This window comes from Rhamphochromis sp. 'chilingali' (assembly GCF_963969265.1).
Source record: "Rhamphochromis sp. 'chilingali' genome assembly, chromosome: 1".
Classification (NCBI taxonomy): Eukaryota; Metazoa; Chordata; class Actinopteri; order Cichliformes; family Cichlidae; genus Rhamphochromis; species Rhamphochromis sp. 'chilingali'.
The window spans coordinates 14,078,194-14,099,897 of NC_137929.1; the positions used below are offsets into that span (position 1 = coordinate 14,078,194).

Below are 21,704 nucleotides of genomic sequence, written 5' to 3' on the forward strand. Positions count from 1 at the left end.
GGGTAGAAATTGTGTTTGAGTCTGTTAGTCCTTGTGTATGTTGTTCTATACCGTTTACCTGAAGGCAGCAGTTCGAACATGGAGTGTCCAGGGTGTGAGGTGTCCTTTATGATGTTATGGGCTCTTTTGAGGCAGCGGGAACTGTGTAGGTCTTTCAGTTTGAGGAGAGGGCAGCCGATTGTCCTTTGGGCAGCGTTGATTACTCCCTGGAGTGCTTTCCTCTGAGCCACTGTGCAGCTAGCGTACCATATGCCTATGCAGTACGTTAGTATGCTTTCGATGGAGGCTCTGTAGAAAGACACCAGCAGTCTCTGTGTGATGTTGTTCTTCCTAAGCACTCTCAGAAAGTACAGTCTCTGTTGTGTCTTTTTCAGTAGCTCAGAGGTATTCACACTCCAGGATAGGTTTCCCTCTATGCTGACTCCCAAGAAGCGGAAGTCTGCCACCCTCTCCACATAGTCGTCGCTGATGATTAGTGGTTGGATTTCTGTCTTGTGTCTTCTGTAGTCAATTATGAGTTCTTTGGTCTTTTTCGTGTTTAGGAGAAGGTTGTTATCCTTGCACCATGAAGACAGCCGCTCCACCTCATCTCTGTAGGCAGACTCATCTCCCCCAGATATGAGCCCCACCACAGTAGTGTCATCTGCGAACTTTACAATGGTGTTGCTCTGGTGGGCGGGGGTGCAGTCGTGTGTGTAAAGCGAGTAGAGCAGTGGACTAAGCACGCAGCCCTGTGGCGACCCAGTGCTTAGATTTAGGGCTGGAGATGTGTAACGTCCCACTCTCACTCTCTGTCTGCGGTCGGTGAGGAAGCTATTGATCCACTTACAGGTGCTGTGAGGAAGCCCTAGGTCTTTTAGCTTGGCGTCCAGTTTGTATGGAAGAATGGTATTAAATGCCGAGCTATAATCCACAAAGAGCATACGCACATAGCTTCCTTGCCTCCCCAGATGTGTTAATGCTACATTGAGTGCTGTTGCTATGGCGTCCTCTGTCGATCGGTTTGCTCTGTAGGCAAACTGGTGTGGGTCAAGGCTGCTGGGTAGGGCTGCTGTGATGTGGTAACGCACAAGTTTCAAGTATGATCCGAGCTCAGGCACTAAGCGACTGAGCGAGGGGGCAGCTGCTGCCAGCAGTGAGTGCGCTGTTGGAGAAACGGAGCCAGCCATACTAAGGAGAGCTGAAGTTTGACCAGGTACCAAAGCAAATCATTCGCACCGTACAAATGATGTAAATATGACGGTGCATCACGAAAGATTGATATCAAACTGATCACTTGACCAATATTACGTTAATTGCTTTTCAAGTAAATCAACAAATGGCGAAATGAAAAGCTGAACAAGTGCTATTTTTTTAGAGAGTCTTAGCTTACGTGTGTTTATTTCATATTTTCAGTTCTTACCCTCCCCGACTAAATCGGTTTCAGTTATGTACTGAAATATAAGAATGGACATTAGAGGCTTCTTTCAAAGAAAAAACTTGTAAATGTTATTTTATATATTATGCTTTGTATGTTGTTCAGTATATTTCTATGCAAAACAAGAGGGATTTCAATACACAGCAGGATATTCACATTTGTAACCAGATATTTACATACACTTTAGGGAGAAAACATAAAACATTTTTACTGTACAACATCAATTTAGAGTAAACTTTTGTTTTAGATAAATATTGAAATATCTTTTGAATTAGTTAAATGTCAGAATAAAGAGAGACAGAGCAAACGCGCTCCTTTATGGACCCTCAAAGTGGCCCGCATACGCAAAAGCAGACGTCACACACAACGCGCTCTGTTTAGATCCAGACCAAACAGCATTGTTTGACTGATGGCCTTAATATAAAGACTTGTTTCAGACTTTACGTTGTCCAATTTTGCTTTAAGTTATTTTGTTATTTATATATGGCCTAATAATGATCCTTATTGTTGTTTTAGAGAGGAGCGGTGCTTCAAAGGATAGTTGCAGATTTCTGTCAGAATCTGCAGATTATACAGTACAAATAAAATGTTCACGTTGTCTTCCCAACAGTTTCACTAATATCTGCACGGGATGCACACGAAGCGCTCGTGTGTTCTCAATGTCTTCTCCAGCTCTGATAATTGGCATATGTTTTGTGTCAGTGAAATAAAAGACGGATTTAAGGTGACATGACCATTCAAACAGCAGTTGCTTTCTAAAACATCAGATATGTATCGGATTAAGTACCACATACGAAAGTGACCCAGATCGGATTTGAAAATATCAGATTTTGGCTGTTTTTACACCGTCATACCATGATTGGATATGGGTCGCATACGGTCAAAAAAGTCGGATTTGATGCGTTTTCGCGTGCAGTGTGAACGTAGCCAGAGCCTCCACATGTTCTCACTCTAATTTGCACCTCATGAAGGAATTTATGATTGCACTAATTTGAATGTTCGGGAGAAAATCAAACGCATTTTACTCACAGTACCCTACAAACGTCACTGCTGTTTAGTTTTCTGTCTTCATTTATGTTGGAAGTGATAGCAGAGCTGTACGTTTGAATTTGTTTCAGAAATCCCTCATTTAGATGGAAGCTAGCGAGCTAACTTCCTGCTAATTTCTAACTCTGTTAAATGTCATATATTCCGTTTCATTTTCATGGATGCCTGGATGATAAACTCAATTGTTACACATGGTAGAGCAGAACGCTGATCATTTTATTACAGATGAAAGACTTTAGACAGTTTTTCAACTCTCAGTGATGCCACAGTGATCCTGTGATTTATGGACGTGCAGCGGAGTTTGAGCCCAGACACAACTAGTGACATCAGACTTAAAGACCGGATAAAGAGTGATATGAACATATCTATAACTTACGGGAATGAAAATGTCTGCAGCACACCAACAGATACTAACTAGACAATCCTGTATACTCCAACCCAACGCCATATAATACCAATAAATTTAATGTTGGAGGGGTGTACATGATTTTTTTTTTTAAATTTTACTTCATGAGTGGCACTGGCTAATCTCTCTTGAACTTTGACCATACAGTTTTAAAAATGTTCAAATACATAAATAAAGTGAATGCAAAAAGTTGCACAAATCTGGCACTAACTTATCTCACAGTTAGCTGGTACTCTGGCTTTCATACTTAGTGCTCAGCTAAACCTTAAGGGTGTTTTCGCACCTGTCATTTGTTTACTCAGCTCATGGGTTTGTAAGCTTGTAGTGTTTTTCTATGGTTTCATTTGACATAGAAAAAACTCCAAGTGAACTAAAAATGCATGACTACAAACCGCATTAGAACATTTAATGTGCTTATTGATCAGATGTGTCTGTGGCAGCAGCGACATATTAAATACAGGAAGAAGGTTCTTTGTTCTCAAAGTTGCAATTGGATTGCATCACATTCCCACTATAAACGCTGGAGTTTGTTTTGAACCGGACAAACATCACCTTCTCCAAAGGGTCTTGGTGCAGTTGTTTTTGTGTGATTACGGCGTTCACACTTACACAAGTTAACTGCTTCAAAGGGGGGAAAAATTTAGTTTGTTATCAACGGACTAAACACATCTAAAATTGTGTTAAAATTTCTTCAGGAGAATTTCTAAGGCACTATGTGTTTTGTGGGCAGTTTATTTACGTAACAAAAACAAGTCACATGTTCTCATTGTTCTCAACAGCTATCTGTTGGTATTGAAGCTGTGACAGTGCATTAGTCAGCCTGTCAGAGTGCATGATACGGAAGCGTAGAGCTGCCACCCAGGCAAAAGAAAAATACAAGTGTATCACGTTATAACGTGAAAGGTTTATTGTTCTAACAAGATACTTTTCCTGTTTGTACAATATACTATCATGTTTGTACAATATACTTTTCACGTTTGAACAACATAATATCACGTTATTACAATATACATAATTATCACCTTCGTACAATATAATATTTATATTGTACGAACGTGATAATTATGCCTCTCACCCTATGACAGCTGGGATAGGCTCCAGCGCCCCCCGCGACCCCGAAAAGGATAAGCGGAAGCGAATGGATGGATGGATGGATGGTTTTAATCGTGACCGTTTGAAAGTCAGAGCTAGGTCTGCACCACCACCTGCTACATCCGCCATCTTTCACTCTTTCACTCTTGCTATTGATGCTTGATGTTTCATTCGAAGAAGATTTTAGATTCGGAAATTAGACCTATGAAGCTGTTCACAAAATGTTGTATGAATTGAGTGGACTGATGCAAATACTGAGTGGACCTTTTCTAATATTGCATCTGTTCTTTCCCATAGAAGGTCTATGGATATTCATAAATTAATTATGTACATTTTTTAATTAATTACTGAAATAATTAATTCATTAGTTATGTATGTATTTAATACAACCATAAAATTATTGCTAGTTTAAGTAAAATCAATTTAAGACATTAATATTAAAGGTTAAATTATGATAATGAATACATGCAACTATAACTGATGACATAAAAATTAGGATTTTTTAACATGCCAAGTGCTGACTCACTTGTCATGTTACTCTCAAATGTTTTCCCTAATAACAAGAACATAATTACACTTTAGCCACAAGAGGGCAGCAGCATTAATATAAGTCACATGTATATAAAGGTACAGTGATTATATTACAGTGATTTTGACAAAAACAAAACAGAAGCTGATGGCAGTGTGTTTTTCCATGACAGAATAATTACGCACACCCCACTTTGCAGTTATTTATTTGTAAAAAATGTTTGGAATCACTTATGATTTTCGTTCCACTTTGTGTTGGTCTTTCACGTGGAATTCCAATAAAACTGATTCATGTTTGTGGCTGTAATGTGACAAAATGTGGGAAAGTTCAGGGGGGCCAAATACTTTTGCAGCCACTGTAAAGTTCACTATCAGTAACATCATAGCACCACCCAGCTGTATAGAAACTCCGTCATGCTAGCTAGTAGCAGTACGAGTTATTGTAACTGACTGTAAAAAGTCAGCACAAGGAAAATAAATTGCACCTAAACTTGGTTTATATCTGACCCAGACAGACTGCAGGTCATAACTTCTTACCTGAAGTTCAGTTCACCTGACACTCGGACCGGCGGCCGCCTCGGGTCTCTCCTCCTCCTCCCTCATCTTCCCTCATCCACCTGCTGCCTCTGTGGAAGCTCCGCCACAGCCACCACCAAACAACTGACTTATTTTTAGAAATCAACCAGCATCCAGCCAATCCACCACCTCTCATTGTTTATACCGTTACAAAAAATAAAAAAAACATAAAAAAACATCATCGGTTCATAAAAACGAAAAATCACCATCAGTATGCCCGATGGCCAGTCCAGCTATGGTCGTGCCATCAGTTAACCCTTCAAGTGGCAGCTGTGACACGCGTGCCCAGGGTTGCCGACCCCTGCTCTAAAGCATCTGATTTGGATTCCTGAGATCAAATATATTTTCCTTTGGCTTTGTTTTCTTCCCATTTGTGGCTTTAATGTAGTGTTACATCCTGTTTGTTTGCTTCCATCTGTATACATATCCAGATTCACTGTTATGTTTCTTTTTTTTTTTTTCAATATATTTTTATTGATTTTATAATTGAGCAGTATACAACTATCACCTTCAAAAGAACACAATAGAAGGTGGACGGCAAGTCAACAAGGTGGTAATACAGCATACATAAATGTTAAGACAGAGTATATTTCACTTAAGTTTATCAGGCTAATGACTGGTTGCCAAATCTTATAAAACACACTCTCTCGGTTAGACAAGGTAAACCTGATTTTCTCCAGATGGAGTACATTTCCAAATTCTCTCAACCACATTTCAAAGGTAGGAGGTTTATCAGACTTCCAGCAGAGAAGTATCAGCTTTCTAGCCACAAGTGTGGTCATTGACACAACCTGCGTCTCTGTCTTGTCTCTTGCCCATCCCGGTTCAGACACCCCAAACAATGCTGCAAAGGGGGTACATGGGACCTCCCTGCCAATGGCCTTGGTCAGAAAATCAAACAAATGATTCCAAAAAAGCTGCAGTTTTTGGCATTGAAAGAAAAGGTGAGATAAAGTTCCTCGACCACTTGAACACTTAACACAGAGGGCTGAAACGTTCTTATATATTTTTTCCACTTTAGTGGGAGAAAAATGCAACCTATACACAACCTTAAATTAGATCAGACAATGTCTAGCATTTATAGAACTACAATATATATTCTTAATGCACTCTTGCCAGAGATCATCAGTAACATCCACCCCCAGTTCTTCCTGCCACTGCTCCCTAAAAGTATTAGATGAAGGACTGTATATATCTAGTAAGGCCCTGTAAAAGCGAGACACAGCACCTCTAGTATAGGGCTCAACTGATATGAAGCTGTCAAGCACTGAGTTTCGAGGAATCAAATTGTATTGTGGAATAGATGCTTTGATGAAATGTCTTAATTGTAAAAATCTGAAAAAATGTGAATTTGGAAGATTAAATTTCACCCTCAATTGCTGAAAAGATGGAAAATGTCCATCAATGTGAATATCTTTGAGAGAACAAATCCCTCTTCCTGCCATGTCACAAACGTGATGTCCTCCAGCCCAGGCCTGAAGGCATGATTGTTACATATTGGAGCATCCAAATACATTTTAGGAGCCTTTACTGTGCCCAATAGTTGGTTCCAGACCTTAATTGAATTTTGAATCACAGGATTTCTGCCATATAGTGTATTCTTCACTTTTATCGGGCTATTAAGCAGGGCTGGAAGACAAGTTGGTCTACAAGACAGGTGTTCCATCATCAACCATGAAGGTTGTCCTTCCAAATCAGCACCTGGAGTACACCTTCGCCAAAATGAAAAAATATTTAAGTGTGCAGCCATATAATATAATCTAAAATTTGGGAGTCCAAGGCCACCACAAGTCTTATGTTTAACAAGATGCTTTTTGGAAATTCTAGGAACCTTACCCGACCAAACAAAGGAGGATACAATAGATTCCAGCTTTTTAAAATATGACTGGGGAATGCACACTGGGATTGACTGAAAGATGTACAAAAATCTGGGCAAAACTACCATTTTGATGGCATTAATCCGCCCTACCATGGAAATTGGCAATGTGATCCAAAACTCAATATTCTTCTCCAATTGATTAACTTTTCTATCCCAATTTTGCTTTAAAAGTTGTGACACGTTACATGTGACTGTGATACCAAGACATTCAAACTTATCTAGCGCTATTCTAAATGGAGTATTATGCAGATAAGCCATGTCCACCCCATCCGACAGAGGCATAAGTTCACTTTTCGTCCAATTTATCTTATACCCTGAGAGAGAGCCAAATTCGTTAATAAGCTGCAATAGTGGACTGATCGAGGTCTTAGGTTTTGATATGAATAAGACTACGTCATCAGCATAAGTGGAGAACTTATGAGGAATACCCTGATGTATAATCGGTAGTATATCAGAACTTAGCCGTATACGAGCTGCTAAAGGTTCTAGGGCCAGGGCAAAAATAAAAGGAGAAATGGGATCTCCCTTTTCGCGTGCCCCTGTGCAATCGAAAAGGGTTTGATACATCATTATTAGTCCTTACCGAGGCCATAGGTCCTTTGTACAAAATTCTAATCCAATTGATAAAAGAATCACCAAATCCAAATTTGCATAATACAGTAAACTTATACGGCCACCCGAACTGATCAAAAGCTTTTTCAGCATCCAAAGCTATTACCACAGAATCATCTGAACACCTAGCAGGACTATATATAAGATTAAATAATCTACGCAAATTAAAATAAATGTAGCGGTTCGGGATAAACCCTGTCACTGTTATGTTTCTATTCTTACATTGCTGTGTGATCACTGTTCCCTCTGCTGACTGATGTGACCTTTTGTATCTCACACTGATACTTGTCATATTTGTATCTGCGCCTAAAAGATAAAAAGTTTTCCATGCTAAAACACAGCTCCACCTCCTGCAGTTCTCCCTCTGAACCACTAGATGTCTCTGTTATCTAAATGAAGACGTGCAGCACAGCAACCACAGCAGCGCTCAGATCACACGTGTCCTGTTATTATGTATAAAAGCATGAAACAGGTGAGACAGGTGGGATCAATATTAATGTTGTGGAAATATATGAAAAAGCAACAGAAGAGTGAAAACATTTCCTGTTTCTAGAAAGATCTTTCAGCTCACAGCTGCTCACAGACTGTATTTACAAGTGACAAACTGCAACTCTACAGTACATCTACAGTATATATCAAATATATTCTGTATTCAAATCTATTGAGTGATGTTTGAAAGTCTTTCCAGGTGAGTTTGATTCAGGAGGGTCTGAAGCCAGAGTCAGACAGAGACTGTGCAGAGACTGTAGAAGGACAGAGCAGCAGCAGAGCAGTCCAGATACACTGATGATCCTCTGTCAGATCCAGAGGGACACACAGGGATGATGCTGGACTCTACATTGTGTCTGACAGTGGAGCTGTTCTCAGAGCAGTTCACTCTGCAGCACTGACAGTCATCTGCACTTCTTCTCATTCCTCTGTCAGTCACTGCTGGATGAAGCTCTCCTCTCCACCTCCCAGTAACATGGCCCAGTCAGAGCATCTCTACACACAAGCTGCTGCTGCTTCAACCTCTCTGGATCATCAGGACACAGCTCCTCCTCTCTCAGCACACACACCGTCCTGTTTACCATCACCAGCTCCACCTGCAGAGAGAAGAAGGAAGAGCAGAGGAGATAAACGAGTGTTTCCAGAGACTCTTCATCAGCTGTCAGTCAGTGATGCAGCACATCCAGTATAAAGAGCAGCAGGGACTTCAGTGCTGGGACTGTACTAGGACTCATTGTTGCTTCACTTTTTCTAATCTTTGGATTTTTATTGAAGTTGATGAAAATGTTTTTCCCTCCTAGTTTGAGTTTGGACTTTCATTCATTAGAAGAACCTTGGTGTGTCCACTCTGAGCTCTGTAGGAACCCCAACAACAAGCCCAACAATCCAGATGGACGGTTCCAGCTGTTAACTGGAGGAATTCCATCCAAACATCTGCTCTCACTAAATTCTTCCTCACCTACAGACTGTGTTCTTCACTGCTTTAAACTTGGAAATGAATGCAGTCATTGGTCTGCGTGCTGCTTTGTTCAGAGAGCTGATTGGCTGTTGACACTGTTTGATCAGAGCGTGTCAGTTGTTACTATGGTGACCATAAAGGTCAGAAACAGGAAGTGTTTGTGTCCAATCCTGAAGCCTGTCACCATTCTCCTCTCACAGCTTCACTGAGAAGCTGCAGCTTTACAGGAAACACTGGATCTTTGTTTCATACTGACTGTGTTTAGTACAATACTGCTGACAGCACCACCCACTCACTCCATCACTCTACTGACCCCAGAGTCTCCAGTCTGTAGTCTGGACTCTGCTGAAGATCAGACAGCTGCTTCACATCTGGATCCTTCAGCTTGTTTCCTCTCAGGTCCAGCTCTCTCAGATGGGAGGGGTTGGACTTCAGTGCTGCTGCCAGATAATCACAGCTGATCTTTGACAAACCACAGTCGACCAATCTGTATAAAGAATGAAAGATGTAAGTTTATTAGACAAAGTGTGAGCTTGAAATCATTCAGTGTTTCATCATCTGTTCAGAGCTGAAGAAGGTTCAGAATGTAGAAGTTTAGAAAATGGAAACTCCAAACAGCTGAAGCCAACAGGAAGCAGCTTCAAACAGGAAACTGTGCAGAGTTTCAGACTATATGTCCTGATGCAGCCAGTTGGATTTTGGAGATTTGAATCTCTGTTCTGTGACTAAGTCCTTGAATCATTTCTTCCAGTTGGTCCAACAAGACAGACTAAGTGTTGGACATGTGTTGTGGCTCCATTAGGGGAGCTTCTAAATGTGATGTGATGGCCCCTCTGGGTCTGTCAGGTCACAGCACTGGAGAGAGCTCAAACTGGGCACACAGTTGTTCCAGTCTGGACCAAAGACTCTATACTGGGACTGAGGGACTGCTTTGACTGCACCCACTGGGACGTTTTAACGGCTCATGTTCTCACTTAGATCATCGATTTCTACTTACATTTCTTTCTGGGAAAAATGGGGATTACTTTGAAAACAGGAAGTATTTTCCCCAATAAGCAGCCCTGGATTAGTAAATCACTCCAACATGTTCTCAGGCAGAAGAAGCTGTCTTGTTATGAGGGAGAGAAGAAAAAGATTGAGGCACAGAAACTTGTTGAAAGAGAGATAAAGCAGCTAAAATCAGGTGTAAAAGTAAAGCAGAGGATGAGCTGAATAAAGGACACTCAAGGCTGGCTTGGAAAGGAATGAAGTCCATGGTGGGGATGCAGAACAAGGAGCAAAGATGAATGTGATGCTGAATCAGCAGAAGACTTGGACTCATTTGATTCCAGCTTTGATATCATTGATTTCAATGAAGAGCTTTGTGATTGTAGCAAAGGGCTGGTAGCTCTGAGAGTCCCACTGATGAGGTGTTTGTGTGGAAATCTCTTAGTGGGACCAAAGAGAGAAAAAGCCCTGGTCCTGATGCTGTGGGAGGGAAATGATTGAAGTGTGCTGTGAGGAACTGACTGGGAGATTTTCACACATTTTCCAGTCCTCCTTGGAAGAACAGGAAGTTCCCAGCATATGGAAACAAAGGTTAAGTGTCCTATGGCACTCAGTGATGATGGTGCTGTGGCCCCACCACCTCCACCTCTTTGTAAAGGAACTAACTGTCATCTGGAGCTTCAAATGGAACTAAGACTTCCTCCACTAGGTGGCAGTGTCTGATGAGAAAGTGTTAGTGGAGCTGGCCTGGAGTCAGAAACAGGAAGATGCAGGATTTGGGCTGAAATGGGGAAAAGTGGTTCGCACTAGTGCCTTAAAGCAAGAAGGTTGTAGGTTGAAGCTTGTTGGCCTTTCTGTGGAGGTTGGATGTTCTCCCACAGTCCAATGAAATGCTGCTTAGGTTCATTGGTGCTTCTAAATTGGCTGTAGGTGTGGATGTGAGAGAGTGCTTCTCTGTGTCTCTCTGTTGGCCCTGTGATGGACTGCTCACCTGTGCAGGTGGACCACGCCTCTTGCCCTATGACAGCTAGGGCACAGGCTGCAGCCCTGTGAGCCTAAGCTGAATAAACAGTTAGCAAAAATGATCCATAGTTGGCCTGAAATCCCCCAGTTAGCAGTTTGGTAGATAGCTATGACATGCTAATCCCATCCAGCAGCTGTATTCTACCTGTAAGCTGATCCCTGCTGAGCCAAAGCACTTTTTCATATACAAATTACAACCTTTAATAGAAACCTATTGGTCAGCATCTTATTAGCCTGCTGTTAGCTTCATTCCACAGAAAACTGAGAGAAACTAACAGAGTTGATAAAGAATAAAGAGAAATGTGCTGATTTAAAGCCTTTGAAGTGCTTCAGATGATCTCTGTCCACTTCTGTCCACTCATTCATTCATGTAAGCTTTCTAATGCAGCTTTGATCTTCACAGTCTGCTTCATGAAACTCATTCTAACCCTGAATGTCAGAGTGTTCCTCCTTCTCTTTCCCATCATTCATGCTGGCAGTGGAGGAGATTTGGATGTTGGACTGTGTTTTGGATGATGTGTGTATGTTTGTGTTGGACTGCTGTCTGTAAAGCAAACGCACATTTTGCTTTGAATTTCAGTGTCAGACAGACTTTAAGGTGGAATGAAGAGTTGGAGAGTTTCACAGTGAATTATCCAGTGGAGGATTTTTCTTCTTCTTTGAAGGTTTGAAATGTGAACATTGTTCTGCTGCAGTCAATGGACTAAACCAGAGAAGAAGAAAACAGACTTTACCATGAAGATCCTCAGTGTGGATCAGTATAATATCAGCCTGATGTCTGCAGTTTAGTGTCAGCACAACTTTCACATCATATTCATCTCAGCACAACTAAAACATGCTGACTGACCTCAGAGTTTCAAGTCCACATCCTGGACTCTCCAGGAAACCACACAGATGCTTCACTCCTGAATCCTGCAGCTTGTTGTTGGAGCTCAGGTCCAGCTCTCTCAGATGGGAGGGGTTGGACTTCAGTGCTGCTGCCAGATAATCACAGCTGATCTCTGACAAACCACAGCCCCTCAATCTGTATAAAGAATGAAAGATGTAAGTTTATTAGACAAAGTGTGAGCTTGAAATCATTCAGTGTTTCATCATCTGTTCAGAGCTGAAGAAGGTTCAGAATGTAGAAGTTTAGAAAATGGAAACTCCAAACAGCTGACAGAGTTCATACGCCTTTGTCAGGGTCAAATTCAAGCAAGACCATGTGAAAATTAAAACACATCATCCTAGGTGAACTTAAACACCTTTGTTCCCCTTTTGTTAAGACATAGAAAAGTACACCACACAAAAATACTGCAAAAGGAAACGGTCGCCTTATATACATAGTGTATAAACTCAAAATGCACATTTCACTTCAAATTAAGATTAAGGCTTTGAACAGATCACATAGTTCAGTTCAACATATAAGACTTTAAGAATGCACAAGCATCTACTTAAAATCTATTTAATTTATCATCCATGATATTATTTTGTACAATTCCAATGTATTTTGTTCATCTCCCTTAAATAAACAGGCAGTCTTAAAGTATGAAATATTCATATACAAACACATATAAATGTGTGTACTGTCTCAGTGGCTGATAGTACCCCACAGGCCTCAGTGTGAGCTTGAAGACATTTATAATGTTTAAGTAGTTTAATGTGCAGGTGCTGACGATAAACACATTTTGAATGAAAGCCGGGGAACTTTGGTAGCACAGAAACAAGTGGCTATTCTTTGTGACTATATGGATCACTCACAATACCATTATTTCACACAAAGGCACCAAATTAATACTCAAAAAAGCTGCAGCAATACACACAAATATAAACAGTACTTGGTGACAACTTTGCTTTTAGCCTTTAACCCTTCTTGACTACTTTTGATGTGGCCTCTATATTTTACCTTTAAAAACAGTTTATCTTGCCAATCTGTTATTTTCTCATTTTGACCAACTGTATCAGCACAATTTATCTAAATTCAGACAAAATTTTAAATACACGTAGAAAGTGATATTTTGACTGTAAAAACCACACACATGTTTAACGAATCATCTTCATAACTTGAAATGCAAATAGAGATTGTACATTTTTAAAAATACGCACACGTTTTGCAAACAACAAAGTTATATGGTACTATTTACCAAAAAATGCAGCCAAGGCTCAGACGTTTTTCATATAATCATTTCAAACTATTTACAGAACAATCAGGTGTCAAACAATAGTTTGTGTCACTCTAACACATATGAGAACAGCACAGGGATAAACCTGCAGGTCTGACAGCAGGTGTGTCACTCAGCGTTTACACTGCAATCTGCCTTTGTTGGCTTTAAGGCAGCAACTGTGACGATCACTAGTAGAACTGACACACAAAACAAAACAACAGCTACACACTAAATACACAAGACAACAAACTAACTTGAGACCAAACACGGTAAACGTCACAAATCTCTCACGTATCAAAACTCTCTCTCTCTTTCGCTCACTCGCTCTCTCTTGCCGGTCACTCCTAAAACTTCCCCCTTTTGCTAAACAACCAAATGTCATGTTTCCATATCATTTTTGATTGGTCGACATGGTACATTTTCCCACCTATAGGGCTTTGGAGCGTGATGTCACGGGAGATGGGCCATGCCCCCTTCCGCCATGACAGTAGGCCAGCCAAAGGATACCATTTCAGCTATGGATCGTACGTGTTGTGTTGTCGGTTGCAACGTTAGATCACACGATCGTGAAGGCAAGAAGCTGGATAACGGGCTCTCTTTTCATCGTTTTCCATCCTGGAGGCAACGTGAGGGATCCCATGTATCCGATATTACTAAACAAAGACGTCAGGCTTGGATTGCAGCGGTGAGACGAGCGGATATCGAGTTCTCTGCAATCCCCAGCTTTTTGTTGGTTTGCTCACGGCATTTTCTTTCCGGTGAGTTCTAAATTAATTCATATCACTCTTGAAAGGCTTTTAGTGTTATTTTCAACGTGCTGCGGTCATAGATAATGAGATAAAACATGCTAATGTGTGATGCTGCAGAACCACATCATGTCGACTGAGTAGCTTATGATTTGGCATTATTGCAGGCAAACCAGCATATGAAATGGATGTAACAAATCCAGACTGGGCACCAACACTGCACATGGGGCATGACGACATACCTGTATCAGACTCGGACCGGCACTCAAGGCGTACGCAACGGAAGCGAAAAAGAGCACCCATCGGAGGTAAACAACCCCCCCCCTCTAAAAACATACTAAATTGCTATCACTGTACACTAATCCGCACATAACTTCCAGATGAATCACACACCTGTCATTGGAATATTGGTGTACATTTACCTTATGTCTAATTTTATCTTACAGGCTTTCGTTATGCAGCTGCAGAGTCTGAAGGTGTGCCCCGTGCAGAAGTGATTGATGAAGATCTGACAGAAGACCAACAGCAAAATCACAATGTCATGGAGGCAGTGGACAGCAGTTGTGTTGGACAAGTGGAGGTTGAGGTACCAGCTGCAAATGTGGATATACTGAAGAAATGTAAACCTTTTAAAATGATGACAGATTACAAACTCTCAGCTGTGTCTGTAATCAAACCTCTGTAACTTTGCTTCACTTCAGCAGCATCAGCTCATGTTCACATGTTGATTCATGGTTTGCTTCAGTTTTTGATGGACTGCAGAATATTTTGAAGGTTATCTGCTATAAAAAGCCAGAACAGGAAAATCTGCTTCATGTGTTTCTGTTTGATCCTCAGTGACTTTGACACAAAGGCCTCTGCTGTGATGATCACACCTCTGATCAAGTCTCACAGTGTCAGCTTTGTTTTTATACATATGGATATGTGCTGATAAATGATCAGAATTATAATATTTCCCACTGTCTGCTGTGTGCCGTGACCTTTGACCTGCTAAAGACAGTCAACTGTGGATTATTCATTGTTGTGTCTGATACTTAGAACTGTGAGGAAGAACACTACACAGTTAATCAGGGTCCCCTCTCTCTGAATCAGGGAAGGTGGGCAGGCCGCGTGTGGGCCGCGGGCCATACGTTGAGTCTCACTGTTTGAAATGTGAACATTGTTCTGCTGCAGTCAATGGACTAAACCAGAGAAGAAGAAAACAGACTTTACCATGAAGATCCTCAGTGTGGATCAGTATAATATCAGCCTGATGTCTGCAGTTTAGTGTCAGCACAACTTTCACATCATATTCATCTCAGCACAACTAAAACATGCTGACTGACCTCAGAGTTTCAAGTCCACATCCTGGACTCTCCAGGAAACCACACAGATGCTTCACTCCTGAATCCTGCAGCTTGTTGTTGGAGCTCAGGTCCAGCTCTCTCAGATGGGAGGGGTTGGACTTCAGTGCTGCTGCCAGATAATCACAGCTGATCTCTGACAAACCACAGCCCCTCAATCTGTATAAAGAATGAAAGATGTAAGTTTATTAGACAAAGTGTGAGCTTGAAATCATTCAGTGTTTCATCATCTGTTCAGAGCTGAAGAAGGTTCAGAATGTAGAAGTTTAGAAAATGGAAACTCCAAACAGCTGACAGAGTTCATACGCCTTTGTCAGGGTCAAATTCAAGCAAGACCATGTGAAAATTAAAACACATCATCCTAGGTGAACTTAAACACCTTTGTTCCCCTTTTGTTAAGACATAGAAAAGTACACCACACAAAAATACTGCAAAAGGAAACGGTCGCCTTATATACATAGTGTATAAACTCAAAATGCACATTTCACTTCAAATTAAGATTAAGGCTTTGAACAGATCACATAGTTCAGTTCAACATATAAGACTTTAAGAATGCACAAGCATCTACTTAAAATCTATTTAATTTATCATCCATGATATTATTTTGTACAATTCCAATGTATTTTGTTCATCTCCCTTAAATAAACAGGCAGTCTTAAAGTATGAAATATTCATATACAAACACATATAAATGTGTGTACTGTCTCAGTGGCTGATAGTACCCCACAGGCCTCAGTGTGAGCTTGAAGACATTTATAATGTTTAAGTAGTTTAATGTGCAGGTGCTGACGATAAACACATTTTGAATGAAAGCCGGGGAACTTTGGTAGCACAGAAACAAGTGGCTATTCTTTGTGACTATATGGATCACTCACAATACCATTATTTCACACAAAGGCACCAAATTAATACTCAAAAAAGCTGCAGCAATACACACAAATATAAACAGTACTTGGTGACAACTTTGCTTTTAGCCTTTAACCCTTCTTGACTACTTTTGATGTGGCCTCTATATTTTACCTTTAAAAACAGTTTATCTTGCCAATCTGTTATTTTCTCATTTTGACCAACTGTATCAGCACAATTTATCTAAATTCAGACAAAATTTTAAATACACGTAGAAAGTGATATTTTGACTGTAAAAACCACACACATGTTTAACGAATCATCTTCATAACTTGAAATGCAAATAGAGATTGTACATTTTTAAAAATACGCACACGTTTTGCAAACAACAAAGTTATATGGTACTATTTACCAAAAAATGCAGCCAAGGCTCAGACGTTTTTCATATAATCATTTCAAACTATTTACAGAACAATCAGGTGTCAAACAATAGTTTGTGTCACTCTAACACATATGAGAACAGCACAGGGATAAACCTGCAGGTCTGACAGCAGGTGTGTCACTCAGCGTTTACACTGCAATCTGCCTTTGTTGGCTTTAAGGCAGCAACTGTGACGATCACTAGTAGAACTGACACACAAAACAAAACAACAGCTACACACTAAATACACAAGACAACAAACTAACTTGAGACCAAACACGGTAAACGTCACAAATCTCTCACGTATCAAAACTCTCTCTCTCTTTCGCTCACTCGCTCTCTCTTGCCGGTCACTCCTAAAACTTCCCCCTTTTGCTAAACAACCAAATGTCATGTTTCCATATCATTTTTGATTGGTCGACATGGTACATTTTCCCACCTATAGGGCTTTGGAGCGTGATGTCACGGGAGATGGGCCATGCCCCCTTCCGCCATGACAGTAGGCCAGCCAAAGGATACCATTTCAGCTATGGATCGTACGTGTTGTGTTGTCGGTTGCAACGTTAGATCACACGATCGTGAAGGCAAGAAGCTGGATAACGGGCTCTCTTTTCATCGTTTTCCATCCTGGAGGCAACGTGAGGGATCCCATGTATCCGATATTACTAAACAAAGACGTCAGGCTTGGATTGCAGCGGTGAGACGAGCGGATATCGAGTTCTCTGCAATCCCCAGCTTTTTGTTGGTTTGCTCACGGCATTTTCTTTCCGGTGAGTTCTAAATTAATTCATATCACTCTTGAAAGGCTTTTAGTGTTATTTTCAACGTGCTGCGGTCATAGATAATGAGATAAAACATGCTAATGTGTGATGCTGCAGAACCACATCATGTCGACTGAGTAGCTTATGATTTGGCATTATTGCAGGCAAACCAGCATATGAAATGGATGTAACAAATCCAGACTGGGCACCAACACTGCACATGGGGCATGACGACATACCTGTATCAGACTCGGACCGGCACTCAAGGCGTACGCAACGGAAGCGAAAAAGAGCACCCATCGGAGGTAAACAACCCCCCCCCTCTAAAAACATACTAAATTGCTATCACTGTACACTAATCCGCACATAACTTCCAGATGAATCACACACCTGTCATTGGAATATTGGTGTACATTTACCTTATGTCTAATTTTATCTTACAGGCTTTCGTTATGCAGCTGCAGAGTCTGAAGGTGTGCCCCGTGCAGAAGTGATTGATGAAGATCTGACAGAAGACCAACAGCAAAATCACAATGTCATGGAGGCAGTGGACAGCAGTTGTGTTGGACAAGTGGAGGTTGAGGTACCAGCTGCAAATGTGGATATACTGAAGAAATGTAAACCTTTTAAAATGATGACAGATTACAAACTCTCAGCTGTGTCTGTAATCAAACCTCTGTAACTTTGCTTCACTTCAGCAGCATCAGCTCATGTTCACATGTTGATTCATGGTTTGCTTCAGTTTTTGATGGACTGCAGAATATTTTGAAGGTTATCTGCTATAAAAAGCCAGAACAGGAAAATCTGCTTCATGTGTTTCTGTTTGATCCTCAGTGACTTTGACACAAAGGCCTCTGCTGTGATGATCACACCTCTGATCAAGTCTCACAGTGTCAGCTTTGTTTTTATACATATGGATATGTGCTGATAAATGATCAGAATTATAATATTTCCCACTGTCTGCTGTGTGCCGTGACCTTTGACCTGCTAAAGACAGTCAACTGTGGATTATTCATTGTTGTGTCTGATACTTAGAACTGTGAGGAAGAACACTACACAGTTAATCAGGGTCCCCTCTCTCTGAATCAGGGAAGGTGGGCAGGCCGCGTGTGGGCCGCGGGCCATACGTTGAGTCTCACTGTTTGAAATGTGAACATTGTTCTGCTGCAGTCAATGGACTAAACCAGAGAAGAAGAAAACAGACTTTACCATGAAGATCCTCAGTGTGGATCAGTATAATATCAGCCTGATGTCTGCAGTTTAGTGTCAGCACAACTTTCACATCATATTCATCTCAGCACAACTAAAACATGCTGACTGACCTCAGAGTTTCAAGTCCACATCCTGGACTCTCCAGGAAACCACACAGATGCTTCACTCCTGAATCCTGCAGCTTGTTGTTGGAGCTCAGGTCCAGCTCTCTCAGATGGGAGGGGTTGGACTTCAGTGCTGCTGCCAGATAATCACAGCTGATCTCTGACAAACCACAGCCCCTCAATCTGTATAAAGAATGAAAGATGTAAGTTTATTAGACAAAGTGTGAGCTTGAAATCATTCAGTGTTTCATCATCTGTTCAGAGCTGAAGAAGGTTCAGAATGTAGAAGTTTAGAAAATGGAAACTCCAAACAGCTGACAGAGTTCATACGCCTTTGTCAGGGTCAAATTCAAGCAAGACCATGTGAAAATTAAAACACATCATCCTAGGTGAACTTAAACACCTTTGTTCCCCTTTTGTTAAGACATAGAAAAGTACACCACACAAAAATACTGCAAAAGGAAACGGTCGCCTTATATACATAGTGTATAAACTCAAAATGCACATTTCACTTCAAATTAAGATTAAGGCTTTGAACAGATCACATAGTTCAGTTCAACATATAAGACTTTAAGAATGCACAAGCATCTACTTAAAATCTATTTAATTTATCATCCATGATATTATTTTGTACAATTCCAATGTATTTTGTTCATCTCCCTTAAATAAACAGGCAGTCTTAAAGTATGAAATATTCATATACAAACACATATAAATGTGTGTACTGTCTCAGTGGCTGATAGTACCCCACAGGCCTCAGTGTGAGCTTGAAGACATTTATAATGTTTAAGTAGTTTAATGTGCAGGTGCTGACGATAAACACATTTTGAATGAAAGCCGGGGAACTTTGGTAGCACAGAAACAAGTGGCTATTCTTTGTGACTATATGGATCACTCACAATACCATTATTTCACACAAAGGCACCAAATTAATACTCAAAAAAGCTGCAGCAATACACACAAATATAAACAGTACTTGGTGACAACTTTGCTTTTAGCCTTTAACCCTTCTTGACTACTTTTGATGTGGCCTCTATATTTTACCTTTAAAAACAGTTTATCTTGCCAATCTGTTATTTTCTCATTTTGACCAACTGTATCAGCACAATTTATCTAAATTCAGACAAAATTTAAAATACAAGTAGAAAGTGATATTTTGACTGTAAAAACCACACACATGTTTAACGAATCATCTTCATAACTTGAAATGCAAATAGAGATTGTACATTTTTAAAAATACGCACACGTTTTGCAAACAACAAAGTTATATGGTACTATTTACCAAAAAATGCAGCCAAGGCTCAGACGTTTTTCATATAATCATTTCAAACTATTTACAGAACAATCAGGTGTCAAACAATAGTTTGTGTCACTCTAACACATATGAGAACAGCACAGGGATAAACCTGCAGGTCTGACAGCAGGTGTGTCACTCAGCGTTTACACTGCAATCTGCCTTTGTTGGCTTTAAGGCAGCAACTGTGACGATCACTAGTAGAACTGACACACAAAACAAAACAACAGCTACACACTAAATACACAAGACAACAAACTAACTTGAGACCAAACACGGTAAACGTCACAAATCTCTCACATATCAAAACTCTCTCTCTCTTTCGCTCACTCGCTCTCTCTTGCCGGTCACTCCTAAAACTTCCCCCTTTTGCTAAACAACCAAATGTCATGTTTCCATATCATTTTTGATTGGTCGACATGGTACATTTTCCCACCTATAGGGCTTTGGAGCGTGATGTCACGGGAGATGGGCCATGCCCCCTTCCGCCATGACAGTAGGCCAGCCAAAGGATACCATTTCAGCTATGGATCGTACGTGTTGTGTTGTCGGTTGCAACGTTAGATCACACGATCGTGAAGGCAAGAAGCTGGATAACGGGCTCTCTTTTCATCGTTTTCCGTCCTGGAGGCAACGTGAGGGATCCCATGTATCCGATATTACTAAACAAAGACGTCAGGCTTGGATTGCAGCGGTGAGACGAGTGGATATCGAGTTCTCTGCAATCCCCAGCTTTTTGTTGGTTTGCTCACGGCATTTTCTTTCCAGTGAGTTCTAAATTAATTCATATCACTCTTGAAAGGCTTTTAGTGTTATTTTCAACGTGCTGAGGTCATAGATAATGAGATAAAACATGCTAATGTGTGATGCTGCAGAACCACATCATGTCGACTGAGTAGCTTATGATTTGGCATTATTGCAGGCAAACCAGCATATGAAATGGATGTAACAAATCCAGACTGGGCACCAACACTGCACATGGGGCATGACGACATACCTGTATCAGACTCGGACCGGCACTCAAGGCGTACGCAACGGAAGCGAAAAAGAGCACCCATCGGAGGTAAACAACCCCCCCCCCTCTAAAAACATACTAAATTGCTATCACTGTACACTAATCCGCACATAACTTCCAGATGAATCACACACCTGTCATTGGAATATTGGTGTACATTTACCTTATGTCTAATTTTATCTTACAGGCTTTCGTTATGCAGCTGCAGAGTCTGAAGGTGTGCCCCGTGCAGAAGTGATTGATGAAGATCTGACAGAAGACCAACAGCAAAATCACAATGTCATGGAGGCAGTGGACAGCAGTTGTGTTGGACAAGTGGAGGTTGAGGTACCAGCTGCAAATGTGGATATACTGAAGAAATGTAAACCTTTTAAAATGATGACAGATTACAAACTCTCAGCTGTGTCTGTAATCAAACCTCTGTAACTTTGCTTCCCTTCAGCAGCATCAGCTCATGTTCACATGTTGATTCATGGTTTGCTTCAGTTTTTGATGGACTGCAGAATATTTTGAAGGTTATCTGCTATAAAAAGCCAGAACAGGAAAATCTGCTTCATGTATTTCTGTTTGATCCTCAGTGACTTTGACACAAAGGCCTCTGCTGTGATGATCACACCTCTGATCAAGTCTCACAGTGTCAGCTTTGTTTTTATACATATGGATATGTGCTGATAAATGATCAGAGTTATAATATTTCCCACTGTCTGCTGTGTGCCGTGACCTTTGACCTGCTAAAGACAGTCAGCTGTGGATTATTCATTGTTGTGTCTGATACTTAGAACTGTGAGGAAGAACACTACACAG

General features: G+C 40.8%; 1 protein-coding gene across 1 annotated transcript in view; it reads right to left on the minus strand.

Moving 5' to 3' along the window:
* The window catches only part of LOC308393807 (uncharacterized protein), an 810,936-nt gene that overhangs the window by 707,076 nt on the left and 82,156 nt on the right, over nt 1-21,704 (minus strand). The window lies entirely within an intron of this gene.